Here is a 9,142-nt window from a genome sequence, read left to right as displayed (position 1 = left end):
ACTTCGGATTTGGCACAGCAAAATTCAATTTATTTGTACCCCACCGAACATTTTTTATCTCGTCTCACCACGGAGAAAAATGTTACAGATTGGCAAACATCCCTTGTGTGAAAACTATCTTGGCTTTTATCAAGGCGAAGGAGGTGTTACCAGAGCAACTGAATTTTCGCCTCGGTGGTTCTTAGCGTCATTATGATGTATTTGTTGTAATTCTCACTGCCACTGTCAGATCTATATTCTGCGCTAAGTAAAGTTCCTGTAAATTTTAAAGCTCTTTCCGCATTCTGGGCACTCAAGTCACCTGTAAATTTTGTTACCATCTTATAAGCTGGTAACAAAATAATGCCCCGCGAAATACCAGAATTTCTGCAAAACTTCATAGCTGAGTTGCTGTATATATTGACAGCGTTACCAGCATACCACGAATTACGATTACAAGTGGTAATATTTTTTGATAATAAAAATTTCCATTTACAAAATCATAGTTATATACAGCGTAGACCTGTCGCGTATAATTTGTTGCTGTAATTATCTTTTGTAATTTGCTATTGATATGTGCTGCCCCACATTAGAATAGAAAAGTTTGTACGCATTATTAGCAGCCAAATCGGGAAATATCAGATGCAAAAACTCGCTTAAAATAAACTCGATAGTTTTTGTACCTATATACAAGAGATATAGAATTACCATACTCCGAATTGCCCAGGTTTTGGTGAAGAAGGTGAAATGCCGCAAAATGCACCCATCTGGCACAATTTTATTGTGCTGAATTGGCGCACAATAAACAACAACTACGACAACAAGTAACATTTAAATTGAATCTTTTTATTATTACCTGAAAATTTGGATAAATAAGAGCCTTGCAAAATTGTAACATAACATAACATGACACAAGATAACATTAACAGTCTGTACGACCTAAAGCAGTTTTCTAAGTTCATCAGAAGATGTATACTTTTGAAAGTTTATAAACAAGTATGATAACGACTTTTGAAAGAAGAGTTAACATTTGATGCTATTTTTTTCAGAATATAAAAAGATTTTGCACTGTGTCGTTAGTGGACATGAAACTACTATAAATACTGGTACGTAATCCTCCAAAAACTAAAAACCGAGAAAAATTTTACATAGCGCACTTTGTAAGTGGACTACTCAAATATAACTCACTTCAAAAATAAAATGTCACAAAAAACACATTGATAAAAACAACTTCACATTGAAGTATGCTTTCGTTTTCCCTCTGCTCTCCTATTGCACAATATTGCTGTTCTGTACGCGCAATTATTCTGGCATATCGCTGAATTTATCGAAGTCTTATTACTATTCGTATTATTATTCGGATCAAGTGATATCGTTTTAGTAGATTTCACGAAAAATTGGACTACGATGAATTCAGTGATAGCCCTGAATATTGTTGACGTCTTCCTTAAAGTTCATCGCGTCCTGTATTTTTTGTTCTCCTGTATTTAATGCTTTATTTCTGTATGTAGGTTCTGTCTAAAAATTGCTGTAGTTTGGAATAAATTTGTTTCTAATAAGTTCTAGCGATTGTTGAGTTGATCTATCAAGATTATTATTTATTTATTTATTTATTGTGTAGCCTATGAACAATAATTCTTACAGGCTACCATGATACAAAAAAGAAGGTAGTTCCATTTAATGGCATTCGTTGTTGTTGCTAACCATTTGACTTTTAATAAAATTATGACATTTCATAAAATTCATGCTACCTGATCACCAGAGATAATATTTTTTTTTTTTGTAAAAGTAAACAAAAATGTATGAAAATGAGTGAAGTTTAGTGAAGTTATTGAACATATATGAAAGGAGGGCTGCATGACCATCCGTCACCTCTCGAATTCAAGTACAGATTTCGATCATACCTTCTAGGTAATTTTTTAACCACTTAAAGAAATTATTGTTGTTGTCATAAAGATTCTAAAATGTATGCATGAACTATTAGGGCGAAACGAAACTATTTTGAGCACGGAAACAAATGTTGAGTCTTCAAGTGAAGTAATGTTAAAATTTGAAGAGGAGTTGCTCAGTGAAAATGTTTTCAAAACACTTAACGATATTGAAATATCCGCAGAAGAAGAACTCGAGGTAAACTCCTTACCCTTTCGTTTTTATTTGATTTCTAATTTTTTTAAGTAGCTCGCAGAAGAGCATGAAGCAGAAGATTTCATCAGTCCACTCAAAGATGTGGAATATGATGGACTTGAAAATTTTGCCGGCTACATAATTTCGAAAATGGGGTTGACAAAACTAGGCTTCAGGACGCATGTAGAAAGTGATCAAAATTATACGTATGTTAACTGTTTATCGGAGGGCGGTCTGTACAAGCCTAATTCAAGTTTTTTGCATACATTGCAAATTTTGAATTCAAAATTTGTTGAAATTAATGATGATTCGCTAACCACAAAGCCAAAATTTTTGCAAAATCTGATGAGAAATTTAAAAGTAAATTTGGACCAAAATATTATAAAAAGATTTTATTTGGGAAGAACATTCTTTAGAATTCGATTTTTAAATCGCAAGATTAAAGAAACGAAAATTGTATATCAAAATAAGAAAATGAAAAAAATAACAACATAATGCACTAATGGTTTTTATTATAAAATAAAAAGAATAATTACAATGTAACAGTTTACATTTTATATATTTTTAATAAAAGAGGGGCAAACCACGTAAGTAAAAAAATATCAAGTACTGATTGTGAGTTTTGATTTAAAATATTCTCACATTGGTAAAAATATGGGAAAGAAAATACTCCGATGTATTGTTTTAATATTATCAAAGTGGCAAGGCCGTTGATAATACTGACAATTTATGAAACTTCAAAAAATTTTATTATCCATCAAAAGTTGTTTATTGAAACTACCTTCTTTTTTGTATCATGCAGGCTACTTAAACAAGTAAAAATACAACATTAGTTAAAAAAATGAGTTCAAAATATTGACAAAAATATTTCTTTGTAAAGAAAAATCAAGCTCGATAAAAGTTGAGATCTGGTTAAGTTCAATTAAGGCACGGGTAAGAGGTGCATTACGGGCATAGATAGTTCTATTATTATTGCCATAAAACGGATAGTAACTACGTAGTTCCCTTCTCGGAACATTAAAATTTATTTTCTCTAAAAGGGCCGGACAGTCAAGAACACCCTGAATAATGCTAAGAACAAAAGTTAAAGAGAGGACAGACCTCCTGCTTTCCAGAGATTTTAAATTTAAAAGAAGCAATCGAGAATTGTATGACGGGATGGGATCAGTAAAATGTAGAGATCGTAAAGCATATTTAAGGAAAACCTTTTGAACGCGTTCAATCCTGTCAATGTTAAACTGATGAAAAGGCCGCCAAATTATTGTGGCATACTCAAGATGTGAACGCACAAATGAGGTGTAGAGCAATTTCCACGTATAAGGATCAGAAAATTCAGCACAGTTCCGCCGAACGAAACCAAGCATAGCATAAGATTTCGAAATAATGAAATTAACATGATTATTAAAAGTAAATTTAGAGTCGAATATAACCCCAAGGTCCTTAATCTCATTAACACTGCGTAAAACACAGTTAGATATTCTGTATGAACTTTCAAATTGGGAGCGCAATTTCGAATAACTAACATGAAAACAGGAAGGAAGGCCTCCTCTGCGTTGGAAAGACCAGGTGGAGAAGGACTTGGCTTCACTTGGCATTTTCAATTGGCGTCAGTTAGCACAGAAGAGAAATGACTGGCGTGCTGTTTTGGACTCGGCCAAAATCGCTTAGGCGGTTACAGCGCCAAATAAGAAGAAAAAACATGAAAACATTTATTTATATTTAAGCAAAGATGCGATCTAATACACCATGAGTGAAGATTCTCAACATTCGATTGAAGTTTCAGCATATCCAGCCTGTTATTTACCACTGAGCAGATCTTCAGGTAATCGGCATATAGCAAAGAACTAGCATGAGAAAAACACGAAGTAATGTCATTGATAAACAAAGTAAAGAGTAGAGGACCAAGAATGCTCCCTTGAGGAACTCCTGAAGTGGCAGTAAAAGCATCAGACGACACATCATCAATGGTGACTATGCACTGCCTTTTGCATAAATAGGATTTAAGCCATTGCAAGAAAATTGAGTGAAACCCAAGACAAGCAAGTTTATGAATTAGTATTTTGTGGGAGACTGTATCGAAAGCTTTCGAGAAATCAGTATATATGCAGTCCACTTGGCTTCCGGCAGTAAAAGCGGAAACACAAAATTCACTGAAAACGGCTAAGTTGGAAACAGTGGAACGCCCAACCACAAAACCATGTTGATTGGGACTGATTATACTTTTTGCAGAGAAATAAATCTTATCTTTAATAATGCCCTCAAAAAGCTTCGAGATGTTCGTTAGTTTAGATAGATATCACTCTTATTGCCACTCTTGAAGATGGGAGCTATTGAAGCAACCTTCCAGGCATCAATAAAGTCGCCGCAATATAAAGACTTGTTAAAAATTATTTCCAGAGCAGCAACTACTGCTGGGCAGCTTTTTAGGAAAACTGCTGAGAGCCCATCAATGTCCATCTTTGATGATGGTTTGAGCTTAGAAATACCATTAACAATATCGCTTGCTGAAAGTGAGATTGTGCCAAGATTAATTAAGGATTTAACATCCGAAGAAAAGTCCTCACAGGACACATCATTGTCACAAACAAAATTCGAATAGAAGAAATCAGCGAACAAATTAGCAGCATCCTTAGTGGAATTGACGTGTTTATCTTTATTGAAAATCGTAGAGGGTATCGACGAGCATGATTTCTTCGATTTAATGAAGGTCAAAAATGCCTTGGGATTGGACTTTATATTAGATTCAAAGTTAAGAATATATTTTTTATACAGGAACTTATCCAAGCAATTGAATTCCTTCACATAATGCAGATAGGTATCATAAAAAGATTGATGCTGTGTCTTCTTATATTTCTTATAAAACTTATTTCTTAAATTTTTCAGATTCTTCAGCCCCTTGGTGTACCAAGGCAATTTATAAGGTCTTGGTTTAACAACTGGAATATTATTCAAGCAAATATCATATACTGCTGATTTGAAAGTATTATAACAATAAGCAGGGTCAGAGTTAGAAAGCAATTCGTTCCAATTGATATCCGATAAAAGTTGATCTAAGGTATAAAAATTACAACGCGCATAGTTAAAAGCGATTACCCGCCCTAAGACAGATTCACCAAATTCATAAAATTCAACCTTAAGAACAAGAGCCACATGGTGCATATCCGTGGGAGAAATTGGTGCATGGCACTTAGACAGAAAAAAATTGACATTTTCGTTGATAAATATAAGATCTAAAATTTTATCGAGCTTATTTTCAAAACGATTTATCTGCAATAGGTTTAGACTTAGTATATTATCAATAAAAAAAAAGGTTTCAAATTTTCTTTAATACTTCAATGAGGAAGGTATCCGAATACCTTTGAAACCTAATAATGGAGGAGCACTTACCACGTAGAAATTATAAATGTAAAAACTAATGCCGCTTATGCACATATTGGGGTAGGTATCTTAAATGTGCGCTTAGGCATAAAGGCAGCAAAGCAAAATATACTGTAGCTAAAAAAAATTCAAGAGCGTATGAATTTAAAGTGGTAATTTGTATTAGAAATGGGCGCGGTATATCGGGGCCCGCGGGACCCACGGTACTAATTTTAAAATGACCGGGATGGGCGGTATTGGTAAGTTCTTTAAACATTTGCGGCCGGGACGGGGATGTCTTTAATGTTATATTGAGACAAAAACAAGCTCCAAAGCAAAACAGAATAAGAAATTTATTTTCGGGATCGGGATTGAATATTTAATCCTGCGTCCATCTCTACTTCGTATATCCCCGGAAAAATCTAGACACAACATACATCATAGTCCAGCATACAGGACTAGTCCGATACAGTGTTACTAAGCATATCGAGGGCTTATATTCAATACCCTCTATCTGCAAAAACTTAATTTTTCAGGAGAGCAAAAAAACTGTTTTGTCAGCTATTTTTAAAAGTGTTTATAATTTTAAGTACCCACGCATGTCCTAAAAATACACGCTATATATTAAAACTAGGATTTTACTTTTAGTTCATTTTATTTTAGTTTAAAGATCAGATAGACGTGATTGCAATTCGAATTGTAACTATTTATATAAAAAAATGTGCTGATAGCGGGTTTTGCAGAATAATGAAAATGATAGTTCTTTAGATGTAAATTTTATGTTAAACTAAGATTTTAACACATAAATCATTGGTCTGCAAACTCGTCAGTTCTTTAGATGTAAATGTTATGTTAAGCTAAGTTTTTAACACATAAATCATTGGTCTGCAAACTCGTTCCCTTATATTCCGATGTGCCCAGGTAGCCACATAATTCTAATGGTGTTTTTGTGTCAAAAGAGTATTTCACGTGATTTCGAAATTTTTATGAGAATCATTAGCACTGTTAAAGATGGCTTCGATGGCTGATGTACTGTCCGTGCATATGAGGAAATTTCATTCGTTTTTAGAGGCGAAACGTACAGCTTCTACTAATTGTAAATGTCGAGCAGTACGCGGGAAAAGCATCGACGACAATTGTAACACCAAGCCCCTTTGTTACCGCAAAAGAACAGCCGGTATCATATCTGAAACCGACTGTGAAAATGAGCTCCCACGTCATTTATGGGTATAGAACTGGGCAAATGCCCTTGCAGTAGAGTTTTTACTTTAGTAGGCATCGGTGTAGATAAGAGTTCAAATTTTTGATGTAGCTTAATATACGAAATAAAGCTGATTGCTTGCTTCATCGTGTTTTTTGTTGAAAGCAAGATTCGACGTGAGAGAATAATGTCTCATTTCTGCACAATCTTTGGGATGAGCATCTTTGTGTTGTACTTTACCTCATGGTTATGGTTCTTCTGACTGCTGCATGGTAAGGAGTTTCTAGCAATTCAAAATGCTTTTTGCGCAGTGTCCGTAAATTACGAGTCCAAAGTAAATTTTTCCTAATATAAAAGCCCTTATTACATTAATAAAGAATACGTGGATGATAAAAACTTGATAATATTTAGTCTATCAAGTAAGCTTAATCTTACATTCTGACAGTGCTGCTTAAAAGTAAGTTTAAGGTCAAAAATTATTCCCAATATTTTCAATGTGTCAGTAAAGTGGATAGGGGTGTCATACACGGAGAGGGTTGGATGTATACATTTGTGTTTTCTGCATATGTTAAAAAACCGAAATCTTAGCTCCGGAAGAATTGAACCAATTGCGGCAAGTCCTTAGTCTTAGAATAAATATAATGGAGCTAACTTTCCCAAAGGCTATATGGAATAAAATAACCGAAAGTGGTGATCCTTGTGGGACACCATTAAAGAGAGGAACAGTTTTTGAATAACAGTTATTGACACGAACAGCGAACTTACGGTTGTAAAGGAAAGACTTAACAACATTGTACATCCTCTCACCATTTTTCCAGCGTAAAACTTTAGATATGCATGGGAGGAGGGAAATGGGTCTGTACTTAGAAACTAATGAATTGTTTATATTTAGTTTGGCAATAGGAATAATAATAGCAGTTTTTCACTCTTGGTGACCCTTGAGATAGAATGAAGTAATGGAGTTTAATGACTCTATGTTTGACGGGATATGGAAGATTTTTTTGTTGTATCAAATTTGCTTTCGGTTGGACAGATATATCGAATTAGGTAGAACTAGTTTAGCCTGAGCAAAACCAATTGACCTAAGATTGGATTTTACCGGAAACATATACAAACATACATACATAGTCACATGTGACTTACCTGCCACAAAAAATGTTAATAAAAACAATTTTCCAGCAAAATTGTGTAGATAGAGGAATTTCTTCTTATAACAAAATGTTATTGCAGATAGTGGAATTTTCAAAATGAGAAAATAATACCATGAAAGCTATATTTTAAGTTTGACATTATTGCCATGGATGAAAGACTAATCGGAGCTCACGTTACCATCAAAAACTCATTTTGATCAAAATTTCCGATAGAGGGTATTGAATATAAGCCCTCGATATGTATTTTAATCTAAATATGGAAGAATCACTTCCCGTATAACTCGTTGATTTGTATGCCATGTAAGATGATGGACAAATGGCTTGATTACAATTATTGATTTGCCATTTGTTTCAAGAGTTTTCAAACCAATGGTATCAGCCATATAAATTTGCCGTTTGTGTAGAGGTACTGTATTCAAGGTTTGGTTAAAAACCCAAAGTGGCTGAAAATAAGGTAAGTTTACATAATATTTTAAAGACCATTCAATAACAGCCATAACCAACCTCGATTCCCACGGAGTAATTACGCCGTCATTTGGGCCGCCAACTAAAATCATTTTATTTAAGCGAAGTAAAGCATTTTTGGAGGATGGTTCCGTGCGCAGAAGTGGAAAACTTTTGACTGCCATCCACCTGGGAGTGGCCAGAAGGGATTCTTGTGCGTACGGTTCAAATCGCAGCTCACAACGTCCGGATATTTATATCCACGTATCCTATGGGTAGCAACCAAACACCCGTTTGGGAGCGAGCTAAAGTGAGAAGGCGTAAAACTTCGCGTGCGCTGGGTTTGGGTCCCGCCACGTTAAAATCCCGCCCAATGAAAGAAAAAAACAGCCTCGGATGAGACCCCCTTTTTCTGATGACGACCACGGCAAACGTATAAAGGACTATGATTTAAGGGTATGCACCTGGAATATCCGGACCCTTAATGAGGAAGGTGCCTCTGCCCGGCTGGTTGATGTCCTCGGGAAGACAAAGGCTGACATCACCGCCATCCAAGAAATGCGATGGACGGCGCAAGGAAAAGTAAGCGTGAAGCCTTGCGACGTCTACTAAAGTTGCCACGTAAAGGAGCGAAAATTCGGTTTTGGATTCGTGGTAGGAGAGAGACTCCGTCGCCGAGTACTGGCGTTCACCCCGGTGGACGAACGTCTAGCCACAATCCGTATCAAAGCTAGATTCTTCAACATCTCGCTCATCTGCGCCCATGCCCCGACGGAAGAGAAGGATCAGGTGTCCAAGGATCTCTTCTATGAGCGCTTGGAACGTACATATGAGCGCTTCCCCCGACACGATGTCAAAATCGTGCTTGGCGATTTTAATGCCAAGG

Source organism: Rhagoletis pomonella, unplaced genomic scaffold, assembly GCF_013731165.1.
Source record: "Rhagoletis pomonella isolate Grant_MI unplaced genomic scaffold, Rhpom_1.0 Rhpom_scaffold_00046, whole genome shotgun sequence".
Taxonomy (NCBI): Eukaryota; Metazoa; Arthropoda; class Insecta; order Diptera; family Tephritidae; genus Rhagoletis; species Rhagoletis pomonella.
This window is presented reverse-complemented; position numbering follows the sequence as displayed.